The 16,964-nt window shown below is 46.9% G+C and overlaps 1 protein-coding gene across 1 annotated transcript in view; it reads left to right on the forward strand.

Moving 5' to 3' along the window:
- The first annotated feature begins 3,430 nt into the window (after window positions 1-3,430).
- Window positions 3,431-16,964, forward strand: part of LOC142557679 (uncharacterized) — a 183,316-nt gene continuing 169,782 nt past the window's right edge. Inside the window, exon 1 of the mRNA XM_075669693.1 lies at window positions 3,431-3,721. The gene's annotated coding sequence lies outside the window, so the exon portion shown is untranslated. The remainder of the gene's footprint in view (window positions 3,722-16,964) is intronic.

The raw sequence follows: 16,964 nt of genomic DNA on the forward strand, positions 1-16,964 counted from the left end.
GCGTAGTCCGGTGACGACGGCAGCGCAATCCCGCTCACCACGACTGGCCCAGCCCCAATAAGGGGTCGACCCGACGGGAAGATAGAAAAGGCAACGCCCGAGTGGTAAGGAACATGATGGATGGCTTCGTTCGCGGCTTGTCGTGCGCGTCGCTTTGTGGCGCGCTTATGGATCACACTCTGCGGAGATGCCGCCACCGTCTATAGTCGTCCGTTCCAGCAGCGCGGTCCACCCGCAATGCTGCGGCTTCCAAGCGTAACGGCACGGCGAATTTTGCTGTTTTATTCGATCTTCAGACAACGTGAGCTTTTCTTCCAAGGCCGCTGTTGGAACCGCGAGCGAGGACGTCAGCCTTCTTGGTTCGGGTTGGTGACTGCAAGGTTACGTCATAGAAGGACGTGTGACGGATCACGTGCGAAGCTCACATCTTAAAGGCAGTAAAGCGCGCTTCCGGGCTAGTTAGTGCAGCCATTTTATACCGATATATTGCTTACAAATATAACTAGCTATATAGCGACAGGCATTGAATACTACAGGCTTTCCGTAACATAGACACCTACGACTGGCACCATCTGATATTCTGAGCACTTCAAATTGCTGTAAACGAACCATTTCAAAAAAAAAAAAAGAAAAGAAAACACGACACGATGAAACCCGAGTCAATTTCATTGTGTCCATGTGCTTCCTTCGATGCTTTCCGTTAAAAAGGTTTGCAAATCTTAGCCAGCCCGCAGTTTCCTCAAGACAACGACGTGACATACTCCTGTCACTGAGCCCAATATAATTCATTCCTTATTAAAGTCAAGCGAAGATTCGAAGTAAGGCGTTCGTTACCCACTGCTTGTGGAATTTATATTTCGTAGCCTTTCTGTCTGCTAATTTGATTCTTTTTGTTTGTTTTGTTTGTTTCGCGAGTAACGTGAGCTCATCGTGATGTTATTGTGCTATAGGCACAGGGCGTTTACAACGCCATGCCAGGCCGAACGCAATGTTCTCGTCGGCTGAACATGGCGAACTGCGCAGACAATCGGACGAGCTAATCGTGACACGCGTGTACTAGCTATGATTTAACAGCTTCTCTTCCTCAGTGGTGTTATATGTGTATGTTGCAGAGGCTTAACATGACAGTGGAACGAGGAAATTGACTATCTGCAAGCATATCGTGTTCTCTCAGTATCCTATTGTACTGTGCTATTCAAAACAAAAAAAAATACATTTACGGATAGTACGCGCACATCAACTGTTTTTTCTCGTATGGTCGTCTGCTCTCACAACCACACTAAACGCAAACCAAATGCCCGAGCTTTCAACTCTCATGTTCCTTGCTGCCTCCAAGAGGGAGGTAAAATAACAGGTGAATGAGTGATTGGCGCGCAAAGAGATCCGTCTACGCATGTTCTAATAGCTAAAGGACTCTAGCTATAACCCGATGCAGTAAAGAAAAGAAAAAGAATAGAGAACGTCTACGAGCACTAGGCTGGTCCATTCGCCGCCAGCCTCTGCTGAGGTGTCATTCACCTCCGTTCTACAGTTTCAGCACACCTCCCCCGCAAGCCTGTGTGGACAAAAAAGCAAAAGAAAAAGGAAAGAAACTCGTGTCCGGAGGGCAGGTCGACAAGGGGGCCATTTGGATGTCCTGTCAACTCCTCTCGCTTTCATCTTTCATCATCCCTTTTTTCTGAAATATATATTTTTCTCTTCATTCTGCTTTCTCTGCGAGCATATCTGATCTGCGTGGACAGGGCATTTAGCAGTCCACTCCTCCCTATTGCTACGCGTCGCCAGTCGGACAGCGTAGCGTGACAAGACGTCCATTCACCACGCGGCTTTGCCGAAACGTCCATCAGATTATGTGCAGGGTGTGGACGTCTTTCTCTCGCTCGTTGTGGCGCGTCTGGTTCGAAAGCATTCAGGCGCGAATTAGCAGCCGCTCCGTCTCCTATAGCGGTGATTTCTATCGTGGACTCTTTTAGCGTTATGTTGATGTATTGGTGTCAGTAAGCGCGGCCTTCGCAGTTGAGACGTCCATACACGAAACTTTCATAGCGTAAAGGCCAATGGTATAGAGCAGTGTTGAATGGCACACTCGCACTTAAGCGTAAAAAAAAAAGGAACTGCAAATGTTACTCAAATGACCGATAGGCGATGTTTGCTGCTGTGTAGACTTGGCCCTCACTTATAGGCCAAGCTGCTGAAGCAACGTTTGGTTGAATGGATTACGGCGAGCTTTAAAAAATACGATTTTTTCGCTTTACCTGAGCTATGACAGGTGTTTTTGGATTATTATTATTATTATTATTATTATTATTATTATTATTATTATTATTATTATTATTATTATTATTATTATTATTATTATTATTATTATTATTATTAACCTTTCGACTCTCCTTGCGCGCTTTCGACTTTCGCTATGGCCTGCAACAACCTTGCTTCCACTTTTCTTTTTTTGCCAGATTAGGGGGTTGTCACGGCTCATCATCAATGTTATTTGAGCTTGTTGATCATAAAGACGTTTAAATTAATTTAAATTATGGGGTTTTACATGCCCTAACCACAATCTGATATTGGTGCACATCGTAGACTCCGGATTAATTTCGACTGCCTGGAGTTCTTTAACGTGCACCCAATGCACGGTAAACGGGCGTTTTTGCATTTCTTCCCCATCTAAATGCGGCCGCCGTGGCCGGGATTTGATCTCGCGACCTCGTGCTTAGTATAAGCGCAGCGCCTTATAGCCACCAAGCAACTACGGTGGGTTATAACGAAGGCATTTGGACCTCTGCGTCCGCATGCTAGTTGTGCGACACTAAACGTCTCCGTGGTCACTAGTTCACTACGTAGTAATAGCAGCGATTCATATTTACTCATACGGCAACTACAGAGCTAACTAATTCCAATAGTCACATAAAGCTAACCCTTAAAATCTAATCCCGTATATGATAACGCGCACAAAAGGTCACGCAGCAATCCTGGCAAGACATGTTAGCTGCAATTACCGCTAAAGCGATCTGGATTTATTCCTAAACTGAGATTCTCCAGCGATCATTCTCAGTGCGTTTTGCTCGTGAAAAAGAATTTAGGCGTGAAATAAATGTGACACGGTATATCCCGAACTTTCGCGCATTCTGAGAACCAATAACGAGCAGCGTCTGAGCCACGTGTCGTTCATTTAAGCGTGCTCTAAATTCCCGACGTGACAGCGCTTCAGCGCAACAACCGTGCCTAGTCATGGAAAGCGTGGACGGTTTCGCGCGCACGATAACAAGAGCGAGCCTGCGGCCTAAGGGAACTTCCGGGCATGCCCTTATCAGTCCACAACGTCGAAACAATAAGCGCGTTTTTCAGTTTCGATGTTAGCGATTTTCAAGACACTGACGCAGTACCGCGGCGGCGCCCCGAAGTACTTATGCGAGATTCGTGCGAGCCAATTCCAAAACGTGTGTGCTACGTAGATCGAGCGCTTGTCGAGCCCTCTTCTCATGTCGTCTGAGCAGCGCTTGTAAATGAGAAAAAAAAATATACTAACGAAAGCACTGCGCACCGTTATGCATATTCGCAAGATGGAAGAGTCGAGAGGTATCATTCCATCGTTTCCCTAATGCCAGCGACGAGAAGAGAAAGCAGCTGTGGGCCCAGAAATTGCGCATCGGCGAGCCCTTAACGGCGACGATGGTCGTATGCCAGCGGCATTTCCGGCCAGATGAGTACTTTTTGCCAGGTAAGAGAACTTGCATGATTCCATGTTGTTGTTCTTCTTGAGGGCAAAACGCTTTAACTAAATCGTTGTGCTACTAAGGCTCTTTATCATTTTACTTCGCACGGTTATATAGCTCATTTTGCTCTTCAACGTATGTCTCGAGAGGACATCGCTATAGCTTGGCATGCTTTTGCCCAGAGGCGATTAGCGACCTTCAATGGAATCAGACGTGGTGCTCAACATTCAACTGGCCCCACAGTAGTACACGCCGTGCGCGTGCGAGTGGCGGAACACGATTTAGCAATAACGCGTCTTGGATTGAACGAGAAGCGTAGTGTTAACCTATGACATACCTCCTTAAAATGTTCTTCAGTATGTTTTTCACGTTCTTGGCGACATTGTCGGCGAACCTCGATAACTGTACGCTTCGTGCAGAAGATCGCATACGCCGAGTGGCATGTTACGGACGAGTTGGACGAAGTCCACCATATGCAAGTGGCTCGTGTGAACTCTCCTTGTGATAGCGCAGTGGATTCTTGCAGATATACACGAAAACGCTGACGATCGAACCACTTTGGTTCAAAGATCGCTGCGCCACGTCTGCTTTGTAAGTCGAACAAGGTGTGTTCATTTGCGGTCAGACCATACAAGAAGTATAGGGTATCTGGACAGCGAATATTCGATTTGACCCAGAAACAACTTTGTCTTTTCTTGATCGACGTTTATTATATTGGGGATGTCGTGATATCATGGCACAGCTCTGCCAGTTCCACCACCGAGTAGGTATCCTGCACCGACTTCTTCAATGACCAGGCACGCTTGAGGTCGGTGCAGCTCAGATAAAATAGCTAAGCAAGCACGGCAAAACACATTATGAACTTGAACGATGCACAGGCTAGGGAATTAAATTAAATTATGCGGTTTTGCGTGCCGAAACCACTTTCTGATTGTGAGGCACGCCGTAGTGGAGGACTCCGGAAATTTCGACCACCAGCCACTCAGCAACCACGGCGGGTAAAGGCTAGGGAATACACATATTAAACTCGCACTGAATGGCAATACTGACACTACGTATTAGCTATAGTACCCATTATGTCAACTTACATTGAAACGTCAACCACGCGAGGCTTTACATTACACGAAATGTCGGGTGATCACGAAGCAACACGTATAATTAGTTGTTCAGCGCTCGAAGCCTCTAATTCGAAGAATTTCATTATTATTATATTTAATTAGAGTGTTCTACGTGCCAATTAACCATGACCTGATTATAAGGTACGCCGTAGTAGGGGGCTCCGGATTAATTTTGACTATGTGCGGTTCTTTACCGTGCGCCCAAATCTATGCACACGAGCGCTTTTCCATTTCGTCCCAACCGAAATGCGGCCGCTGTGGCCGGGGTCGAGCCTGCGACCTTCGCGCTCAGCAGCGCTACGCCAGAGCCACTGCGTAATTTGTTTCTCGATGGCCACTGCGCTATACCGCGACGGGTAACGCGAAGGATCACCGCCAGAGCGAGGCGGCCGCTCTCGATAGAAGGTGCCCGCGTACTGTAGCCGACAATGGTTCGGCGTTTTCGCGAGAATGCGTGATCGACGGCACTTCGTAACGAATAAGGTAGCGAAATCGGTCGTTTGCAAACACCCTCCTTCGCAAGATTGCGAGCGCGTCTAATGCAGTAGTCGTTTAGACTCCTGCACTGAATAGCAAGGGTGTCACCGCGGTGAGAGACAGAAAGAGGGAGAAAGAGCTTTATTGCAACGAAAGCAGACAGGTTGTCGCCGAATATGCGTTTGCACTACCCCAGCTTTCCCTCCAAAGCAACATTCAGCGTCATTAACGCCGACTTTAATGAAAACATAACGGAAATGCGCCAAGACGATATGCGACACCGCTTGCCAGGCGCACGTTTGCAAGCGTATGCCGACGCCTTCCGCTGCGTCGTCTTTTCTTCAACACAAACATTCACCTTCAACTGAGCACCGAGATTTATCATCGAAAACGTGAAAAGATGCAACAGAGCTCAAGCTGAGCATCGACGGAGCACTGGATTAGCCGCCATCCCTTCCCCCTACCCCCATACGGAAGAAAAACAAACCCTCGTCTGATTGACCTCCCTGCCTTTCATCTCTTTGATGAAAGGCAGGCAGGGAGGCAAGGCAATGATGTCTTGAGGTCGTGAAAAAGCAAATACGGAAAGCTTTTTTCAGCATTGTCAGATAAAAGAAATACACCTAATGCCTCAGGAGTAATACTTCAGTTTTTTTCGTGCAGCTAAAACAGAAACTTTTGCTTGTATAATTGTGTTTATGTGCAGGAGAAAAGTCGAAAAGCTGCAGGCTCGCCCTTGTCTTATTTCGCCGCTAGATTTAGCGAGTTATGTCAGTGAACAAAACTGTAGTCGTCCAGGGCCTATGTAAACAGCGAAAGGTCTATAATACTGCATCGGCTGGTATTAAAAAGTCACGTAAGAACTAAATAGAGATTGTAATGAAGGAGACATTTATCTGCATGTATATTTGCGTTGCGTTTAACTCATATGCTTTCCTTATTGGAATGGCCAACAGCCCCACGTGCGACAGCAACCGCGATGAGACGCTCGCACATATTATCTGTGTCTGCCCCCGATATAGTGCGGAGAAACAAGTTCTGTGCAGAGTACTAGCTGTGCCACGTGGACAATAGTCCACTATCAGAGCTCGAAGCTTTAGGTCAGTATACTCCCAAAGGATATCCGCGCTGAAGGCCTTACTCGTGTCATTAAGGTTCCTACGGCTTACGGGGCTTAACTAACGATAGAACAGACACTAACGACTCTAACGATAGAACAGACACTAGACCCTAGAAGAACGCCGCCCCTTCTGCTTTGTAGTGCGTTTGTTCGTGCTCGTCTCTCTTTCTCTCTTTATCCCCCTTAACCCTTCCCCGTACAGGGTAGCCAACCGGAACTACCTCTTGTTAGCATTCCTGCCTTTCTATGCATCCTTTTCTCTCTCTTGACATTACCGTGCCGACAAAAACAGTGCCAATAAGTATGCGTAACCCTCAAGCGCCGAATGGCACAGGCGCTGTATACTATGTTATGGAAGCATTTGAGTGCCGCCATCTTGACTTGTTAAGGATGCCGTTTTCTATCTATAAACCAAATGTATATATAGGTACCGCGTTAAAGTTGTATGCAAGAAAATATTATGCATGCGTTCGGTGTTTAATGACGATGTTAATTTGACGTCACTGCACACTAAACTGATGAATGGTTCATGTAACGAATAAAAAAATAAAGTGAAATGCAGCCACGTAACTTGATTTTTACGTTCAACACTAGCGGCTCGTGCCTCGCTTGACATCTGCAACAATTATACGCGAGGTCAGGATTTCGGATAGAATGTAATGGAAAATAATTCCGCTGACTACGCCTCCCGAGACTAGGGACAAACTGTAGGCATATATGACATTAGCTTCATCCAAAAAAACTAGGTGAAAGGTATTGCGTGGTGCAAGCTGTTTGTATTATCCGACTTTACTGTGGATTGTGTAAAGGAGGAAATGCGGTAGGACAGTAGCAAAATGGCAATTATCTCCCGCGTGTTATCTTTCTCGTCGATAACGCCTTCCCAGAGTCCTCTGTGGCTTTAACTTATCTATATTGTTTCCGAGAACGCACTCAAAACTCAGTCAAGTGCTGTGGAAAGTTGATTTAGTGTCCATTGACGGTTCATAAGTCAATAAAAGCTATCAAAGTAGCTGCCTGTTTTGTTAATATGACCATTAATTGTGCATACTTCAATTGTTCAAGTACGCGAATGATTACAATAGATGGTGCGATAGTACTACTCTATATGATTACAACATGATGAAATCTTTATGTCAACAAGAAAGAGGAATGGGGTGAGCTCGGGAAGGGCTGAGGATAATGGCGCGTAAATAATAGACGATATACGAATCGTTCACGTAATAGACTCTAGAAGAACAGCGAGCACGCAGTGTGAATCACTGATCTAATGCTACCTTTGTTAAGGGTAGCGTGTCCAGCCACTGCTAGCTGTATACAATATAATAACATTTTATTTTGGCAGAAGGCCCTTTAACGGGCACAATCTAAACTACAATAAATTTTCGGTGAAGACGTTTCTCACCTCAATATTTCACTGCGCGCGCTTGTCATGTTTGGCCATGTGCTCGTTCCCAAACAATCTGCAAATGTTACAAGCTTCGTACGGACGTAATGCCATATCCGCCAACCCTACAACATTCGTTTTGTGTTCTGCCCTGCCCAGCCCACTGGTGATCGACCAGTTGCTGATCACATGAACAAAGAGAGATACCTGCTACACACTGCGCCCGCAAGACTTTCACCTTCTTAACATTATCTGCAGATTACTACTGTAGGACCATCATTCTACTTCGCCATCATGTCACGTCAGAAAAGCCCTTAATGGGATGGACGCAAGAGGAGAGTAGTGAATGACAGACACAGTTCTACTAACAACCAGTGTGCTTGTAGGTAAGCCAGTTAATTCTTCGTAGCTTCTGTGTCTGTCACTCATTTTTCCCCTCTTGTTTCCTCCCCATTAAGAGACCTCCTCGGATGTGAGAACGCACCAAGCAGTCAAAGCATTACCTCCAGTTTTCTCTAACCTATGTAGTTCACTCAGCTTCGCTATGTCAGTTCAGCAGCCAAACCTTTGGAGCTGCGTTTTGTTTCTTTACAAACAATTGGCAGTGAAGATAAAAAAAAAACAAGCAGGGAAACGTACGCAAACGCGCACAAAAACACGCGGAGAAACAAGCCCGGAAACAGACGCAGTAATCAGACGAACGCCCCCGTGATGCCTAATAACAGCCGGAAACAAATCACACCCGCATCCTCGCAGACAGCACTTAACGGGATTTGAAGAGCGCTTCGCAGAGCCGCTTCGGTAATGCGCGAACAACTGCACTCAAACAGTCGGGAAGATGAACTGGTTCCCGTCACGCTTTCCGGAGCAGCGTATATCGTTCATGGTTCCACCTCCTCACGAACCATCTGTCCCGCCAAAGTGGTGCGGTCGTTTGTTTTCGAGTTGGAAAAAATCGCTTCTCTTTTACTTGTTGTTCGATTCATACGCATCGTTCAGGCTCCGATCGGCGAGTTTTGCGCTCTGGCGCGTCCCCATCCATTGCCAGTTTCTGTAGCTGTTCCTGCATATAATCCAACGGTAAGAAACAGCGATTGGATGTCGGGTTCTTCGATATTTAAAGCTATAGATTTCTCTAGCTACTTTCGCCGCTTCGGACGGTTGGGCGATCTCGCGCGATAAACAGTGGCACATGCAGCGACCGAAGTTGACTGCTTGCTTGAGCGACTATAGGTATAAGCTGGCTACTCGAGCAGAGTGCAGACAGTCGAGCAGAGAACTATGGTCACTGTGTATGTGCCCGAACACAAAACTTCGTCACTGAGTATGCGATATTGGTATGTGCTCATTCTTGGTCCACCTTGCTGAATGGATGTGCCAAGGTGACACGAAGTGGGTACGTAGCCTTAAACATATTAAAGCGATAATGCTCCGTCCGCTACAGACAAATCCGTGTCGAGCGCGGCCGCTTGATGGGTAGTCGCCGCAACGAAATAATAGCCACAATAACAGGAATGGTGCAGGTTGCTACGGAGTTTCAACAGGGTTGCCAGTGATTACAACTAGATATACTGCGTCGTGGTATCATTTCGCATTGCTGTCGACAGCGAAATTGCCACCTTTTGCATCTGCTGATATGCCCATAACGTTTCGTCATTCGTGGATGGCATGAGGGTATGTATACATGTAGCAGGTTACACAAGAAAGTTATTGCAGACTTCGACAATCATCTTCGATGGTTTCTGCTGCAATTTCTCTCTTCGTTTTTAGTACGACACTGCGCCAGGCTGCTTCTGCTGTCTACATTTTTGTGTTAAACATGTAGCATCAACGACATCGACGTGATCGCCCTGGGGAAGATGGCGAGGTCAGGCGACGCCACTAGCGGCGCGGGAGCTTAATTGGCTAGGAACCGAAGAAGTAAAAGTCAGCTTAGTTTGAGATCCGGTGCTGGAATAACGTCTCGTTGTCTCTCTCCCGCGCGGCCTAGAATTGCTGGCACGGACGTGATCGTTGTGGGCTTGGGGAAGCTCTCTACTGCTTCGATTTTTGATGAAAGTGCTCGCTACCAACAGGTCGTCGACATATGCGAACGTAAATTTTGTTACCCTTTCAATCTGGTTCCAGCTTTGATAACTGCTTTTCATTTTTGTCTGATATAGGCAATATTTCCAGCCATCAGCGGCTGGAGGTATTCCCACTGAAGGCAGATTTTCAATGACGAAGTGAAACAAAGAAGATACTTGCGATACGCCGCAATCGTACATTTAAATAAAATTCATATTTTGCGCAGGAACAACGCGGTCTTTGAAAACCGTCAATGTTTGCCTACCTCAATTTTTATCAGGTTATGCTATCCCTTGTTACATTAGTGACTGGCAGACAAAGGATAATAGTGTAAAGTCACCGTCAGATTAAACTCTAACACAGATATGCACCTTAACTTCACCTGTAGCCGCAGGTAGGGTAATTTGTGCCTTCAGTACTGTTAACATCTCTTAAATAAGGCCCAGTAAACCAGGACAAGCGTGTTCAGTTTATGTGGTAAAGCAGCAGTACATTATTCTTCTACCATACGACAACCTGTCATTTCAGCGATAAATCTAAGCCCATAATATTGTTTCAGTCAAACATTCTGAGTTGAACAGGCACGTTGCCCGTGCCTGTTCCCACCATCTGGCAACACTACCGTCAGAAAGGCCGCAGGCAGCATTTTGTACTACGATTTCGGAGTATTCCACCTGCCTCCCGTCAGGCTTCACCCCCGCAACTAAGCCATCGATTCCTCCATGGTGTTTGGCTCGACCCGCAGTGCACCTCACCGTACCAGGAATCAGGAAAAAATCTGAGCTGTCATCACCTGCTCTTAAACAACTAACTCTGCTCCTTTTGCACGAGAAGTACGCCGAACACGTACATATTTATACTGATGGATCGACAACTCTCCAGTGTTCCTCTGGAGCCGTGGTCTTCCCAGCGAAAGCCACCACCATCAGTTTCAAGACATGTCACCCAACGACACCGATGGCCGCGGAACTTGCAGCCCTTCGCGCTGCACTTCGTCTCGTCAGCCAAGAGCAACCTCGAAGGTGGTCAATATTCAGTGACTCGAAGGCTGCACTGCAATCTTTGCTATCGGCCCTGCGGCGCGGACCACACGAACAACTGGTATTTGAGATTAGAGAACTCATTCATACCTTAACTGAGAAAGGACACCACGTGACATTTCAGTGGCTTCCAAGTCACTGCGGAGTCATAGGGAATGAACACGCTGACAACGCTGCTCGGTCGGCTCTTCAAGGGGACGAAGAGGAGCCGATACCGTTATCAAGGACAGATGCCGCTCGAAAACTTCGAATGATCAGCCGTGACATCACGTTCTCCTTGTGGAACGATGGAAGTTTTCACGACTACCGACTCCACAATCTTGACTACTCTCTACGCCTTTGTATTCCAGCTGGACTCTGCCGTCGCGAAGCTACCCTGCTTTGTCGACTATGGCTAGGGGTGGCTTTCACCAAGTCTTTCGCTTACCGAATTGGATGGGCCGACGACGCCACGTGTGAGGACTGTGGTAACGAGGAGACTTTTCAACACCTTCTTTGTGACTGTCCTCGATATAATTTACAGAGACAATCACTCGCAACCGCGATAGCGCGCTTTGACCAAAGACCTCTCACAGAGGAACTTATTTTACAATACCGCCATCACAAGCCATCGCAGCAGAGGGCGACGAGGGCACTGTTGCGGTTTTTGAGGGCGACAGGATTGGACAGGCGGCTGTAGCCTGAACAAATGTTGATAGTGTGGCAAGTGTCACTGTGCTGTGCGATGACAGTATTCGGTGCCAGTGACCGATGGTGACTGTGTGTCTAGGCTCCTTCCTTTCCTTATCTCTACTTTGTTACCACTTTACCTCCCCCTCCCCTCTCTCCCCAGTGTAGGGTAGCCAACCGGATCTTTTTCTCTGGTTAACCTCCCTGCCTTTCCCCTTTCCTCTCTCTCTCTCTCTCTCTCTCTCTCTCTCTCTCTCTCTCTCTCTTTTACGGTGCCGTCTTAGTGGTTCCATCATTGAAATCTTATTATGCGTTTGTTGCGGAATGCCAGTCCAGATTCTTGCTGATCGCAAATAACTTTATATCAAGCCTCCTTTGTTAATAACGTTCAGTCTTGCACCCATCAAAATATGGTCGTATCGAACGTGAACCGTATTCACTCAAGGAAAGTGCTGGCTTTTCATTCTTCAGCACGCATTGCTATCACCGTGTTGCATAATACAGCAACTATATTTGCCTGCATTACTCATTATCAAATATCCTACAAGAAAACATGTGCCGCCAGGTCAGAGCACAGGTCATTAGTGCTTTAGGCGTCGTTCGATGCACCTTTAGCGATTTCAGTGATGGAACGAAGTTGCCCCGAAAGAACAAATAAATGAAGCAAGACACCTTCCACGCTAGTAGCTGTGCTCTTCTCCAAGCTAACAGCTCTGTAACCTAATCTAACCTAACCATGTCCCTAATGGAAATAGGCGGAGTCCCTAGAACCGAGGAAAATGGAACAAAAGTATATTACTTAGCTAAACGCCCAAACATAGAACATATAATTAAGCCAACCGCTTACAGTTCCTTTCCAAGTTAACTTGAGCTGTTAGATGTCCCCAAACAAGCTAATTTTATAAAGACGGACATCTTCAAATTTGATAGGTAAGCGGCACTCTTTACCGTTAATAACAGAAAGGGCCACACGGACTTGGATGTCTGCTCATTTTTTCTTAGGTCTAAGTGTAGCATCGATATCGTTAGACTTTGCATGGACAACATACATTAATCAGAATCATGGTATGCATGCTGTAACATGATGCCTGGCACCACAGTTACGTATTGGCTCCCGTACATTCTTTTGCGACTGTCGTAAACATTAAGTATTCCATTACTTTAAGTCTCACGTTAGCTTCACCAGGCGCAAACTATTATTATTAGTCATATTCTGGAATATTTCAAAGCAAGAAATGCAGGCCATCTACAAAGATGTCAAGAACTGAGCCTTTGCAAAACTTAACGCATTGAGAATGCACTATCATGGACGATCGAACTTCAGAGAAGTGAGGGCTGACTAGAACGCGTGCCTTCGTTTTTGAACTCGCCAATACATCTAATGCCAACTTATGATTTCGATGCAGCATGATGCAACACAATATGACGCCTATGCAGAGCAGCGAGATTGTTCTCTCGATTTATCCCTTTCCAAAGGTGTTCTACTTCATAATTCCTTGCTTGCCTTTGATTTGTAACTGATGGTACATTCAATATAGGATCGACAGCTGAACGTCGTTAACCATATTATCAATGCCCCGCTGCACAGAGCCACACCTGCGACATGACGCACACTTTCGCGCTCCCGCGGTCAAGGGATCACTTTGGTAATTCTCAGTTGCCGCCTGCGGTTTGGAGCAGCTTTTACCAATGCGTACTCTTACCTCATCGGAATGGCCGCAAGTCCACATTACGAAGATTGCGGGCGCAAAAAGACGATAGCGCACCTTCTGTGTGATTGTCATCGTTTCAATGCACAAAGTGCTCAGCACCACGCTCTACAAGACTGACAACCGTCCCCTTACGGAAGGTAGAATTTTCGGACCCTGGTCCCAGCCGATGTCGGCACGAACCGCTTTAAAAACGCTGGTGTGCTCTTTAATGTAAACCGGACTCGTTGAAAAACTATAGAATGTGCGAATTGATGCGTTCCTTTTTTATCTTCTCTTGTTTTCTAATCTTTCCTGCCCTTACTCCATCCCCCTGTGCAGAGCAACCGATCGGACACTTAATCTGGTTAAGCTCTCTGCCTTTCACCTCTGGTTTTCCTTCACTATTTTTTTCTCTTTCCGGTTCAGTTTGAGCGGGCAACAGACGGTTTTCTGGTTCATCGCTGCGTCAACACCTGTTGACTTAGTTTCACCCTTGAACGATGACCCACGCCATTTGCACCGCGGCAGATGCGGGCCGTCAAGTAATCTCGTTCACTTCCTTTTCCTGGCAAGACTTATAGCTGTAGCTCCGAAATTGATTCTTCGCACGCGAACGCACGCTAATTGGATATGGTAGATGCGTATAGGCACGACGACTAGCCGTGTGGTTCCTCACTCTTTCTTCTCGGATGAACTTCTCGCCATCTTCAAGTTCCCCGCCGGTGTACTTAATGCACTTTCATGATACATACAACTTCACAATACAATTTCATAATAACAACTTGATGCACTTTCGTAATAAAACAGCCGGTTTTAATGGAGTGCCGCAAGGAAATCCCGGAAACTTATGGCACACGGTTGTGACAAAATACGCCAGACATGAGAGGTAAGACTTGTCGGGTACCTTGAGAAAAACAGCACTTAAACAATGAAGTAGCCACGAAACCAGAAGTAAATGGTCAGAGATCTCTTCTTTCTTTACTTCTTATCTCCACAGAAATCGTTCTTTATTTGTCACTGCTTGGTGCTAACCTACTTGGTTGACACTTCTAATGATGCAAAAGGACGCGAAACGATATGAAATTAAGGCAGTACTTCCATTGTAAGCCATATTGAGGGCCACAAAGCCATCGCACAAAGGTGAACGCGCAAACTTGATCAGCTTACCGATGTTCACATTCTAGCACTGGGGAAGAAAGGTCTATTTTTTTTACTCGCTAGTCATGTTGGTTCATGTGTATTTACTCGTCGCTAAGGGTTTCAACAACTCAATTCTCTCATTTATTTATGCGTTTCCGTTTGTTTCCAACTGATTTAGCAGTATTACCCAATATTCGAACAGTGCGCACAGCTGTAACATACGGCTGCAACACCAGTATAGTGTGTAAATCTACTAACCGACTTCTGGTTCAAAGCTTAAAACTTAGCTAGGAAGTGAGCTCCGTACGCATGAAGCTTTTTTTCGCGTTGAAGCTAAAAATGGAACTTTCGTGCTGAGCAAACGGTAAAGAGCACGCCAGAGAAAATAAAGCCGAAAGCCCATCTCGGAAGCAACCGGAGCTTCTAACTCTAATCACAGAACCATTGAAGAAATTACCGAACGTGTGATAGTGACGCTTACCTCCCACAGATGCGGCGCCCGGGGAAGGTGCTGCTCATCGTCGCCAAAACGTTGTCCTCACACCCACTCCATTGTCCTTACAACCTGGGCACGGTAACGACAGTCGCGACGATTTTCGTGCCTGCAATGACATGTCCCGTCACGCAGTCAATTCTAACTAGGAAAAAGCCATTGTAGGGTCCTTCAAAACCACATTTTGATTGGCACCTACACAGTGCATCGGACTACCCTTGTATGTAGGTGCAAGGCTTCAGCTTCCCGAACTTGCGTTCGCCTTTTCCTCGCAGAAGCATGGTAGAATACTCCGCAGCGTCTGAGCTTCAGCGTCAAGGGTCCTCGCTTCGCACGAAGCGATGTCGTCAGTAACACTTCGTAACAGGATTCAAGTCTCTTGAGGCGGACGCGTGTTCTTCAGCGACCCAGTCACTGCCGACGATGATGACACCTCAAACCCGGAACCGGAAAGCAGCAGGACGTTGGACACAACGCCAGTCGGACCCAGCAACCGACGTGGGAGTCGAACCCAAGCCTCCGAACGAGCAAACGCGGGACCGCCCGTCCGTACCAATCCCAGGTTCAAAATGGAATGCCAGATTCGGGCCTCGGGTAGAGATCCAGCCCCGATTCGACGGCGACCAACCGGGAGACGCCACGGAGTTAGCGCTCCTCTGTTTAGAAACTTTATTTTTTTATTCCCTTCGCTCGTATCCTTCACTTGGCGTAATTCTACAGCGTCCCTATTCCGGTGCTTTTGATTACGTGTTTTTTGTTTCTTTTTAACTTCGTGCTTTTACATAGGAAAACAAGAACGGGAGAGAGGGAGAGATGATCGTTTATTTCGGCTCCCCCTATACAACTCTGTACCCCCCCCCTCCCCTTTGCCTCGTAGTTTTGATGCAAGTGTGCGGCAGTTATCCTTCTCCCATTTTTCAGTAGGCCGCTCTCTCCACTTTGGGGGAGAGATGTGCCCACAGCAATCCCACCCTCATCCTTGCTTCCTCCGCCTTGCAACCTACCCTCCCCCCCTCCCTTTCAAATATAAAAAAAATAACGTACTCGGCATCTACGCAGCGGTTGCCACGACGCTTGCGTGTTTCGTAGGCCCTCGTTGCAGTTGTGATTTTGCACGTTGCGATGTGATGGGAGGAGGGGGTCCCAACTCGGCGTGGAAGAAGAGCAGTCCGAGGGGCGACGTTTCGGCGTGAGTGAGGGAGCAGTCGCCGAGCGAACGTAAGCGGGAGGCGAGGACGAAAGAGGCGCGTTTCCTTGCTCTTTCGCATCCCACCCCGAACCTCCTCTCCTGTTCAATCTCTCTCCTTCGCTCGCTCGCTTCAAATCTCTTTGAGGCATGTTTTCTGGGGGGTGGGGTCAGATGGTTGCGCGAAAAAATAGGGAGGAGTTTAATATTCTCCTCCTTTCTCTCTATCTCCGTGCCCCTCGTGAACGTCGCAGGTTCGTGAGGCGTGCACACCTAGAATTCGCAACGAGAATTAAAAAAAAAAAACTACGTATAAAAGATAAGATGCCAGACTGACTACGCTCGCACTCGTCTCTGTTCGAAAGCGGGCTCTGTAAATTCGTTTGTTTTAACTGCTTTCTTAGCAACCTTTATTTATCTCTTGTTCTTTTTGACAGCCTCTCTTCTCCTCCGCCTGACGCTCTCTCACTTCCTTTTCTGCGCCGACATTCTAGATTTTCCAAAATCTTTACAAAAGGACGTCGTGCGGCCGCAGAAAGAGAGAGAGAGCGTGCGGGTGGAAGTCGTGGAGAGAAGGCGACTTGAGACAGAAAGGAAAATGAAAATGTGTCTGTGGATCGCTTGCTCGACATGGCCTAATTCCGGGAAATGCGCGCGCTCGAGCAGGAGTTTTTTTTCTCAGCGCGGCGTGCTCCAAGCCGAGCCTCGTCTACCGGATTTCGCTCGGCTTTCGGCTAGGCCTCTTGCAGGAGTCTCGGGGAGAATCAGTTTGTGTAACTTTCACTAAGCTACACTTCGGTTTGAGTTCTCGCCTGCGAAAAAAAAAAAACAATAGACTGCTCAAATCGCGGTGGTAATTT

This window comes from Dermacentor variabilis, chromosome 9 (genome assembly GCF_050947875.1).
Source record: "Dermacentor variabilis isolate Ectoservices chromosome 9, ASM5094787v1, whole genome shotgun sequence".
Lineage (NCBI taxonomy): Eukaryota > Metazoa > Arthropoda > Arachnida > Ixodida > Ixodidae > Dermacentor > Dermacentor variabilis.